Genomic DNA, 11333 nt, shown 5'->3' on the forward strand with positions numbered 1-11333 from the left:
TATCAGAAATTTTGGGGCTAGAAATTGCTTTCGTCACTAGACTTTTACCTCGTGTAGGTGTTTTTTTGTGGGATTAGAATATATTTTTAAATATCCTGAGAAAATATATGGACAATTCTCTAATGTCGAATGCAAAACACGTACGCACTCAAAGAAAAAAAAACATATACCAAAGCAATTTTGACAAAAGGCCAAATATACAGCTATTGATTAGCACTATAATTGGTGTTAAGGTTGATTTTGGTCAATGGTTGGTTTTCAAGAAAATAACAAAAAACCAAGGCATTTGCATTAGACTCATAACAGAAGTCGTTCTCGCGGCGAATAGTTCAAACACTGATTTCAGCGAAACCTGAGGGAATATTTTAATGCGACTAGTTTTAAATGAGGTGCAAAAAAATTATTCAAAATAATTAAGTAGTTTATTTTTTTACTATGATTGAAGTGTTCTCTTTTCATTTTCATTACCTTTTTGTCCCTATTAAAAAGATTTCGTCAAAAATTCATAATACAAATACGCCATTTTGGAAGTCTACTTTTTTTCAAAACAGGCAAAAATATAGAAAAACTTAATTTATTCAAAGATGCAGTCTGTATGATCAACCTAATGAGCTAATTCATGTGTATAATGCTTAAACAAGTAACTTAAAAATGTTTCTGGAAGAAAATTTCACAAGATATGAGTTTTTAATAAATTTTAAGTTTTTGCCTGCGTTGACATTTCCGTGGAATTGCCCATATATATATAAATAAAGTTGCTTAACCCAATTCAATAATTTAGTTTCTGACTGAGCATTGTACAGGCCAAACGGCTTAAGCTACAAGTTTGAAATTTTGGGACAGCAAAGTTATGCCAATTTCATCGGTAGATAAGACGGCGTTTTGGAAAATTCGACATGCAAGTGCGTCAAAATCGAGGTCAAAGCTCGCATTTATTTTGATTTACATATAGTAGTGTTTGGTCAGCCCATGAAATCAGTACCTAGGTAGCGCGGAGGATGGTTTGTTAGACTCACACGTTAGAGATCATCGGTTCAAGCTCCAGACCAGACAAGATTTTATTTTTATTTTTTAGTTTTAAATTGTGTATTTGGAATTAGCTGTTACACCCTGATAAAATTTGGTCAAAATCGGACTACTATATCATATAGCTGTCATAGGAACAATCGGATGCATATTAACCCTTAGTATGAAAAACTTTTTTGCTTTTTTAAGATATCTCGACGAAACTCCCAGGTAATGTATTTGTGACTGCGTGTTTCATACTAACCAGATTTGGTTAAAATCAGATGACTATATCATAAAAGTTGCTGTAGGCAATCGGATGCAAATGAACCTTTAGTGTGAAAATCTTTTTTGTTTCTTGAGGTATCTCAACTAACTCACAAATTGTGTATTTGGGACTACCTGTTACACTCTGATCAAATTTGGTCAAACCGGCCAAGTCTAGATGTACCTTGCCTAATCTGGTGATTTTCCCAAAGTCCTATTGCAGAAACATTTTAAACAGCGAGCAGCGTGAATATAGTTATTCGTTTTTTCTTACAATGAATGTTATCTATATATATAGAATGTTGTTTGTCCAATTGACTGAGCAGGATACAGGCCAAACGGCTTAAGATACAAGTTTGAAATTTTACAATACAGATATGATAAATTCATCGATTGGTAAGACGGTGTTTTGGAAAATTCGACCTGCATGTGCGTCAAATTCGAGGTGAAAGTTCGCATTAATTTCCAGTTTATATGTAGTAGAATTTGGTCAGGCGACGGCCTCAGTACCTAGGTGGCGCAAAGGATGGTGTGTTACACTCAGGCGGAAGAGCTCTGCGGTTCAAGCCTCAGACCAGGCAAGATTTTATTTTTTAATTTCATTTTATTTATATTTTTTAAATTTTAAGATATTTTACAATTTGGTCAAAATTGGGTTACTATATCGTATAGCCATAGGAACACTCTGGGCTCAAATTCACCTTAAGTAGGAGTAACATTTTTGTTTTTAAAGTTATCTCAACCAAACTTACAGAAAATGTCTTTCTATCATATGTGACACCCTGACAAAATTTGGTCAAAATCGTATGACTATATCCTATAGCTGCCATAGGGACAAACGAATGCAAATAAACCTTAAGCATGTAAAACATTTTTGTCTCTTGAGCTATCTCAACCAGTTCACAAATTGTGTATTTGGGACTAACTGTTACACCCTGATCAAATTTAGTCAAAATCGGATTACAATATCATATAGCTGTCATAGGAACAATCGGATGCATATTAACCCTTAGTATGAAAAACTTTTTTGCTTTTTTAAGATATCTCGACGAAACTCCCAGGTAATGTATTTGTGACTGCGTGTTTCATACTAACCAGATTTGGTTAAAATCAGATGACTATATCATAAAGTTGCTGTAGGAGCAATCGGATGCAAATGAACCTTTAGTGTGAAAATCTTTTTTGTTTCTTGAGGTATCTCAACTAACTCACAAATTGTGTATTTGGGACTACCTGTTACACTCTGATCAAATTTGGTCAAAACCGGCCAAGTCTAGATGTACTCCTTTGCCTAATCTGGTGATTTTCCCAAAGTCCTATTGCAGGGAAACATTTTAAACAGCGAGCAGCGTGAATATAGTTATTCGTTTTTTCTTACAATGAATGTTATCTATATATATAGAATGTTGTTTGTCCAATTGACTGAGCAGGATACAGGCCAAACGGCTTAAGATACAAGTTTGAAATTTTACAATACAGATATGATAAATTCATCGATTGGTAAGACGGTTTTTTGGAAAATTCGACCTGCATGTGCGTCAAATTCGAGGTGAAAGTTCGCATTAATTTCCAGTTTATATGTAGTAGAATTTGGTCAGGCGACGGCCTCAGTACCTAGGTGGCGCAAAGGATGGTGTGTTACACTCAGGCGGAAGAGCTCTGCGGTTCAAGCCTCAGACCAGGCAAGATTTTATTTTTTAATTTCATTTTATTTATATTTTTTAAATTTTAAGATATTTTACAATTTGGTCAAAATTGGGTTACTATATCGTATAGCCATAGGAACACTCGGGCTCAAATTCACCTTAAGTAGGAGTAACATTTTTGTTTTTAAAGTTATCTCAACCAAACTTACAGAAAATGTCTTTCTATCATATGTGACACCCTGACAAAATTTGGTCAAAATCGTATGACTATATCCTATAGCTGCCATAGGGACAAACGAATGCAAATAAACCTTAAGCATGTAAAACATTTTTGTCTCTTGAGCTATCTCAACCAGTTCACAAATTGTGTATTTGGGACTAACTGTTACACCCTGATCAAATTTAGTCAAAATCGGATTACAATATCATATAGCTGTCATAGGAACAATCGGATGCCAATTAAACCTTAGTATGAAAAACTTTTTTGTTTTTTAAGATATCTCAACCAAACTCCCACGTAATGTATTTCTGAGAAAAATTGATCCTGCAATAAAACGGCGTTTTGCCGTTTTGAAGATATATCAACCAAACTTGTATATTTGGGACTGCCTAATACATCCTCACCACATTTGGTCAAATCCAACTACAATTACATATATCTGAAAAGCTATTTCAAATTTTATTTTGTAATTTAAGAACTTAATTTTCATCACTGAGTATTAACACAAAAAAAAAAATTAAAATGCGCAACAAGATTGTGCTTCTTATAGTATAACATAAAAATTAGTTTTTACGCAGTGCCGAATGTAATTTATTTTTTTTAATTTATATATTTTTGTTTCGTCACTAGACTTTTACCTCGTAAAGTTGTTTTTTTTTTGAAGACATCAGAAATTTTTGAATTTCATCTGCCTCTGACATTGATACTTTGAAAGAAGGTTAAATCTATTAATCAATTCACAATTACATCAAAGCAGGATACCCTGTCCTCAGACAGTTAGATGCCGTTCGGCCACCGAAGATTTGAGGCATTATATTTTCGACTGATTGTTTCAATGACAGCTGTATGATATAGTCAGCAAATCAGCATAAAGTTTGGTGGGGATGTATAAAAACAACTTTAATGCATATTCTGTAAGATTGAGATATCTCAAAAAATAAAAAAGTGGTTCGTACTAAAATTTGTTATACGACCGATCGTTCCAATGGAAGCTATATGATATATTGGACCGATTTGAACCAATTTTGGTTCATATGTATAAGACTGGCTTTAATGCATAATCTGTCAAATTGGTTGATATATCTTAAGAAAAAAGTTTTTCGTACTAAAACGTGATTTTTGACCGAATATAGTGGAATAAATACTTATCATTTAATCTAAGCTTCTTTAGCGCTTTGATGCAAACAAACAAACAAACTCACAAACAAACTGACATTCCATTTCATTTTGATAAGTCCTCTAAAAATTTCAAATTTAATCATCCGCAGTGATGATATAGCAATCCGAATTTTCCCAAATATTTTCAGAACGTGTTAGACAAAAACAAATAAATAATCAGTGAAATTGGCTTAGATATATCAACAAACACAAACTTGTTTCACAAGGAAGTCATCAAAATCGACAACAAAAAAAAAAAATCCCAACGCTAAACATGCCCTGCAGTGTAAACGACCATTTTTTTTACTAGTACAAAACTAGTTGGGGAAGGGTGAGCAACTGGTTACCTATCTAGTCCAAACCCATGTACTGAAGTCGTCCATTTAACAAAGGCTTGTCCTGGGCCTCCAACTAGTCCTTTCTCAACTAGATTCAAACTGTTTGCATGTATTATGGGCCTAAAGTAGTTGTATCTTAACTAGATTAATAACTAGTTGCCAAAAGAGATGTGTGACAACTAATCCTTTCGTACCCAAATTTGTACTAGTTGAATATATTATAGATCGAAACACTCTGAAAAGAATCCGGTCGAAAATCGTTCGCAAACGTAGTCAAAAACAGCGTGACACCTTTTGCTCATAGTTCATGAAATTTTTTAAACCTATGGGTCTCTTTTTCTTTGTTCTAAGAACGCAATAACATTCAAAAAATAAAAAATAAAGCTTTTTAAGAGCTCTAGCAGTTGAGCTGCTCTGGTGGTCCGAATTAATTGGAATTAATCAGAGATCGCGCGTCCTAAATGAAATAATAGCGAATAATGTAAGAATTATGAATAATTAAATTATTTGTGTTGCAATGTACTTACATATTTTTATTATTAAACTTATAAACTGTCCTTGACCACAGTGGGAAACGAGCCTGGGTATTCCGAAACTGAAGCGGTGACTCTACACAGAGCGCCATTGGAGCATCAATCGTTTTATATGTCAATGTAATGTTGTTAAATATCTAACGCCTATTATGCTTCATGAATCGAATTTTATGTATCGAGACAATGGGGGTCACAGTTTGAAAACAAATGTAGTTGTTTTTTAACCAAAAAATAAGAACAATTCGGTCACGAATTATAATCAAATGTGCTTGATATTTTTCGGTCTTTTTCTTTGAATTTACTAATTGAAAACATTTTAGATCGGAACTAGTTGTTTTTTAACTAGTTGATTACGGAAATATTTGCTCCCTTCTTATTACTAGTTGCCATACTGGCTTTTCTAATCAACCCGGTACTGGTTTCATTGCAACCAGTTAAATTGTCATATCATTTCAACAACTTTAAAAACAGTTTTAGAATGACAATTGACAAGAGTTACGGTTTGGGATGTTTGTTAACCCACACAAATCTAGTTCTTTGTAACCAGTTAAACTCTCATCTCATTTTAACTACTCTTAGCACAGTTTTAGAGGGACAGTTGATAGGATTTATGGTTTTTGTATTTTTTAACTCACACAAATCTAATTCCATTGCAACCAGTTTAAATTCTCATCTCACTTGAACTACTTTTAAGACACTTTTAGAGGGACTGTTGATAGGAGTTCTGATTTGGGATTGTTTTCAACTCACACAACTTTAGTCCTCTGTAACCAGTCAAATTCTCATCTTATTTTTGTTAATTTTAGCTAGATTAACACACCCAAATCTTATCCGGTTGTAACCAGTCTAATTTCAGTTGCCTTATTACTATTTACAAAACTACTTTTCCTTGTACTAGTTGCCTTTATACTAGATCTCGAACTATTCGTGTTTGACACTAGTTAACTTTTTCCTGCAGGGTGTTTTTATTATAATGTCGTTTCTCCATCAGTTTTAATAAATTATATATTAAGTGCCGACGATATTTTTTTTTCGAGTTTTTTTTAGAATTTTAAAGTAAAAAAATTAATAATATGAATCCTTAAAAATATCATTTACTTCATTAAAAAATTAATTTAAAAGTGTTTATTTCTCTACCAGTCTTTTCCAAACATGATGCAATATTTTTGAGCTACGATACATTTCTTGACCTAAATAATAGTTGGATAGAACATAGGGACTATAAAATCTTAAACTACGACAGAATTTGATAATTGTGACTGGAATTTAATTTATCTCCTCATCAGTGGAGACTCAACTTTCCCTTTTATGACAGATCAGTAATATTAAGACGTAAAATTTGCAAGCATACAGAAAAACCTTGGTTAACTCCCTATATTAAAAGCCTGATAGTCAACCGTGACAGAGCATATAAAAGATGGACGTTACAAGACTGAATTTTTTCGCCATCAATATACAACACTTACAACATTAAGGTACAGAAAAATAATTGACTCAAAGAAATATCATTACCATGTCCGTTTCTCACATTACACAAATACTAGACAAACATGGAATCTACTAAAAGAATTGGGAATCCGTAAGACACGGCAACATGATAAATGAATTTGCAATCGTGAGCACTACAACAACATCTACAACAAACACAACTTCTGAAGTCACAAATTAAAGCGAAATGAACACATTTATGACTCTGTGCGTCGCGACGAAAAGTCTGTGTGGTTGTTGTTTCAATGAGCCAAAAAAATTGTACACTAAAAGAAGTTTCAATTAATTTTATTTGAAAGTCGAACGCTTATTATGTGGTAAAAATCAAAACGCATCAAAATCAACTTTACTCTTTCACACAGTGTACAAGACGCTGCTGAAGTCATAAATCTTAGCAAAATGAACACTTTTATGACGGTACGCGTCGCAGCCGAAACTTGAGCATTTGCTATGCAATTGCATATTTGCTATTGATGATTTGCGCGCGGCGTCAAAAGTTATTGTTGTATTGTCGAAAATCTCGAGCAAGCCAATTTACCGGTTTGAGTTTTGTGAGTAGCGTGAGCAAGGGCTTGCCCACCGCTGGTTTAAATCATACCCTTGTAAAAACGAATGTACCTAAAGTCAGTGAAAATACGTACCGAACAGCTTACCTTATACTGTGATATATACAATTGTGATAATAGCTTTAGCTTCGCGTCTGTTAGTCAGTGTGATGTCCTTGAATCGATTCATCTTGCCATTTTTATCAAAAGTAATTGAACGACTAATTTCAAACTATTTTATTACCAAAAATTATTTAAATGATAACCAGTCAAGTTTTTGCAAAAAAGAAGTTGCACAACTGCGATCATAAGCATTGTGGAAGATATACGTCAAAAAATGGAAAGTGGCAATATTACTTTTCTAGCATTATTTAAAAATGCATTTGACACGATAAACCACAAAATTCTTCTAAGTTAAGTAGGCTATATAGTACATGTTCTCCAGTTGTGCAATAAATCTTATGAAATCGTACCTTACAAACCGACGTCAGCTAGTAGCCACAATATAGTATATGCTGTTTCTGAAATGCTGCCTGTCCATCGTGTTGTCCCTCAAGTATCGATCTTAGGCCCTCTTTTGTTCTGTATATATGTAAATGATCTGTCTAGTACTCTGTCTAAATGTAAAATGCATGTGTATGCTGATGACGTTAAGTTATATGTTAGCTTTACACAATATTGATGAAGGTATTCGTATCTGTAACAGCGAAGTAGATTTAGTATCCAAATGGTCAGTACGAAACAGTCTAGCCCTTAACCCACTAAAGTCTATTAACGTAGCCTTAATACTGAGCATCTAGGCAAAATTAAGCTAAACAACACCGATTTAGATTATGAAGAGCGAGCAAACAATCTTGGTTTTACGATAAACAGAACCTTGTGTTGGCAAAATGTATGGTATGCTGTGACAAAAAATTTTCTGCCAACTAAACTGAAAATGCTTGTGGGCAAATGCTTACTAATATCCATTCTTTTTTATGGCGTAGAAGCTTTTGGCAATTGCCATTCAGCTAGTCAGCAGAAACTGTTGGTGGCTCTCAAAAACATAGCGCGGTATATTTTCAACCGTAGGCGCACTGGTCGTATCTCCGATGCTACTATCAAAATCTTGGACTTGCCGCTTAAGGACTTTATTCAATTCAAGACTCTTATTCTACTACATAAAATAATAATAACGCGCGAACCTTCCTATCTTCTCAATACATTTGTGCATAGCTTATCAAGCAGAACACTAAATTTAAAAACTTCTAGCTGTATATCAGTGCTCCGGCTACAACAACAACTTTTGACGCTGCGCGTAAATCATTTATGACCCCCAATAAACCTAAACAACAAACACACAGCAAATTCCCGAGTTTCGGCTGGGACGCTTGAATGTAAAATTTTAGATTGATAGAATAGTCAGCACAATGTCCCGATCCCGATCCGTCAAATGTTGAACGACGACTTGCATAGTATGATATAGCCCCATCCGTCAAGGACGATCTTTAGAGCCGTGTACAAGTGGAGTGGAATCGAATTCCAAAGCAGATATTTGAAAATATGGTAGAGAATGTATCAAAGTATATAAATTAAGTCAACAAAACCTTTTTTCTATGTCGAAATAATTTAAATTATTTAACATCTTCAGTTTTCACGAAAATTGCAAAAGTGAGTACATGCCAGTTGTTTTGGTCTTTTATTTTACACTCGTTGAAAATAACTATTTTATGTTTGCTATTTACTAATATTTCTTACAAATAATATAACAGATATAAAAGAAATCATTTTTTGCCTGTTGCTTTTATAGTTTTGTTATTGTAAATGCCGAAAGACAACGTTTGTGAACTTGTACTCATTTTTGCTCCCCACTGTATATGTAAAAAATCGTTTTGGCAAGATTTTACCAATTTGGTGTGTATATATATATCCCACAAAATAAACCTCTACACTAGGTAAAAGTCTAGTGACGAAGCAGTTTCTAGCCCCAAAATTTCTAATATCCAATTTTGTGACGAACAAAATTCAGTTTAATCTAAAAATGTTAAATAAAAATATAAATTTATAAAAAAAAGCGAAAATTGGCAGTGTGCACTGTGAGCAAAAATGGTGAGCTTCTTTGTACATAAAAATTACTTTTTGCGCAGTGCCGAATGCCAATTTTCGTTTTTTTTATTTGATATAGTGGTTTATATGATATAGTGTCAGCTGTATGATATAGTGGTCCGATAAGAACTTGCTTCGGGAAGGATTTTTAAAACTAACTTAAATGCATATCAATTTGGTTAAAATATCTCACTAAACAAAAAAGTTTTTCATACCAAAACCTAATTTTGACCCGATCGGTCCTATGACAGCAATATAATATAATAGAAGTACTTTAAAAAAAAAATCTTAAAGGTACGCTTAAAGGCCCCAAACACATCTTTCCAATGATATATAGAACATATCTGTAGCTTCAATGGTTTGGAAACTGTTGAGCTTTCAATTTTACTGGGATTTAGCGTTTTTACCGCTAAGCTAGCGGTTTTTTCAAAAATTCGTAGAACAAACATTTCTAGATTTTCGAAAAGGAGTAAATCCCCATCATTACATCTAAGCTTCTTAAGCGTTTTGATACAAACAGACAAACAAACAAACTGACTTTTTATTTCATTTTGAGATGACCACTAAAAATTTCAAATTTAAATCTAAATTTTTCCCCTCACACTTACACCCCCGTATCTCATGACCCAGGTTGGTTAGAAAAAGTACGCCATTTTGTAAGTTAGAACTAAACCTTTTGATCGGTACATAACTCGATCTGATCGGACAGTCGTAGCAAATTTTCCAACTTAGCTGTATATATTGTTAGTCACCTTTCGCACCCTTTGTGATGCTTTCGTCACTAACGCGAACTGCCGTCCGCAGTGATATACGATCATACTGACGCGGTTAACGAAATTTGTCGAAAACAACAATCTTCATAGCGAGGGCCAACCGGGCTTCAGGAAGGGATATTCTGCAGTGGGCAGTATTTTTGTACTGACCTCGGTGCCAAAAATTGCACTACGAGCCAAAAAGAAGCTATACCTGTATTTCTTAGACTTCAAAGTCGCTTTCGATACGGTTGATAGAGTAATGGTGGGGCACAATGCGGCATCATATTCTGCTGCAATTTTTGACAGCTCGTGTCACTAGTCAAAGTGTTCACATTGACGTCGCTTAAAATGTGCTTCACAGCGCTGTGCCAAGCCAAGTTGAGTGCCATCAATGTGAACACTGCTTGTCATTTTCACACAGTGCCACGGCTTTAAAAAATTCACATAAGTTGAACATTGAACAAGCTCGTGCGCAATAAGCAAGTTCCACAAAAAGAATAAAAACAAACAAGTGACGCGTTTTTTCGTCCAGCAAACAAAATGCATATTTATCAAATAATGATTATTACTGTGCATTCCACACAACTTCGCTAGAATCCCTTCATTTTTGCTAGTCAAATTTTTTTTTTTTTTGAAATGCTTTCTTTTAGTTGTTTTTTGTATATGCTCAAAAGTATGAAACATTTATTGCTGACACTGTTTTGTCGATGCTTACCAGCAGCTTTATAAGGTGCGACAAAATGATGCTGTAGCATGTTACATGCAAGTAAGCATATGCCCACCATATTGTAGTGTATACAATATGTAAAGTGGTCATATGCTCAATCTCAAAGTTAGAGTATCAAGCGCATTGTTTACATAATACAACTACCGCCAAGTGCCGTAATATGATCAGCCACTTATGTATATGTGGACTGGCCTGCAGCGTGAGATTTGCAGCGTAAGCACTATGACGTTTTGACCGTTCGGTCCCAAGCGCATTCCAATGTATATGCCTTCTGCATGTACATATGTTATAACAACATATATACAAATACATACGGAGTGCTATGTACTCCCGTTCTGCCGCTGCTTTGAGCGACAGAACTCCAAACTCTTTTATGTACTTTAGGCTAAGTCCATTTTAAATAAAGAGAGACGGATTCATTCTGAATCTGGCGAACAACAAAGCCACATCGTTGTTGCTCTTACATGGCGACCGTGAGCATGGTCTCACTAACCTGCAGTTAATTATATTTGAAGTGAATACTATTTGTGAAAATACATCCCAAAAACTAGTAGAAAGGCAGCCAA

The sequence above is a fragment of the Drosophila innubila genome, chromosome X (assembly GCF_004354385.1).
Source record: "Drosophila innubila isolate TH190305 chromosome X, UK_Dinn_1.0, whole genome shotgun sequence".
In the NCBI taxonomy this organism is placed as follows: Eukaryota; Metazoa; Arthropoda; class Insecta; order Diptera; family Drosophilidae; genus Drosophila; species Drosophila innubila.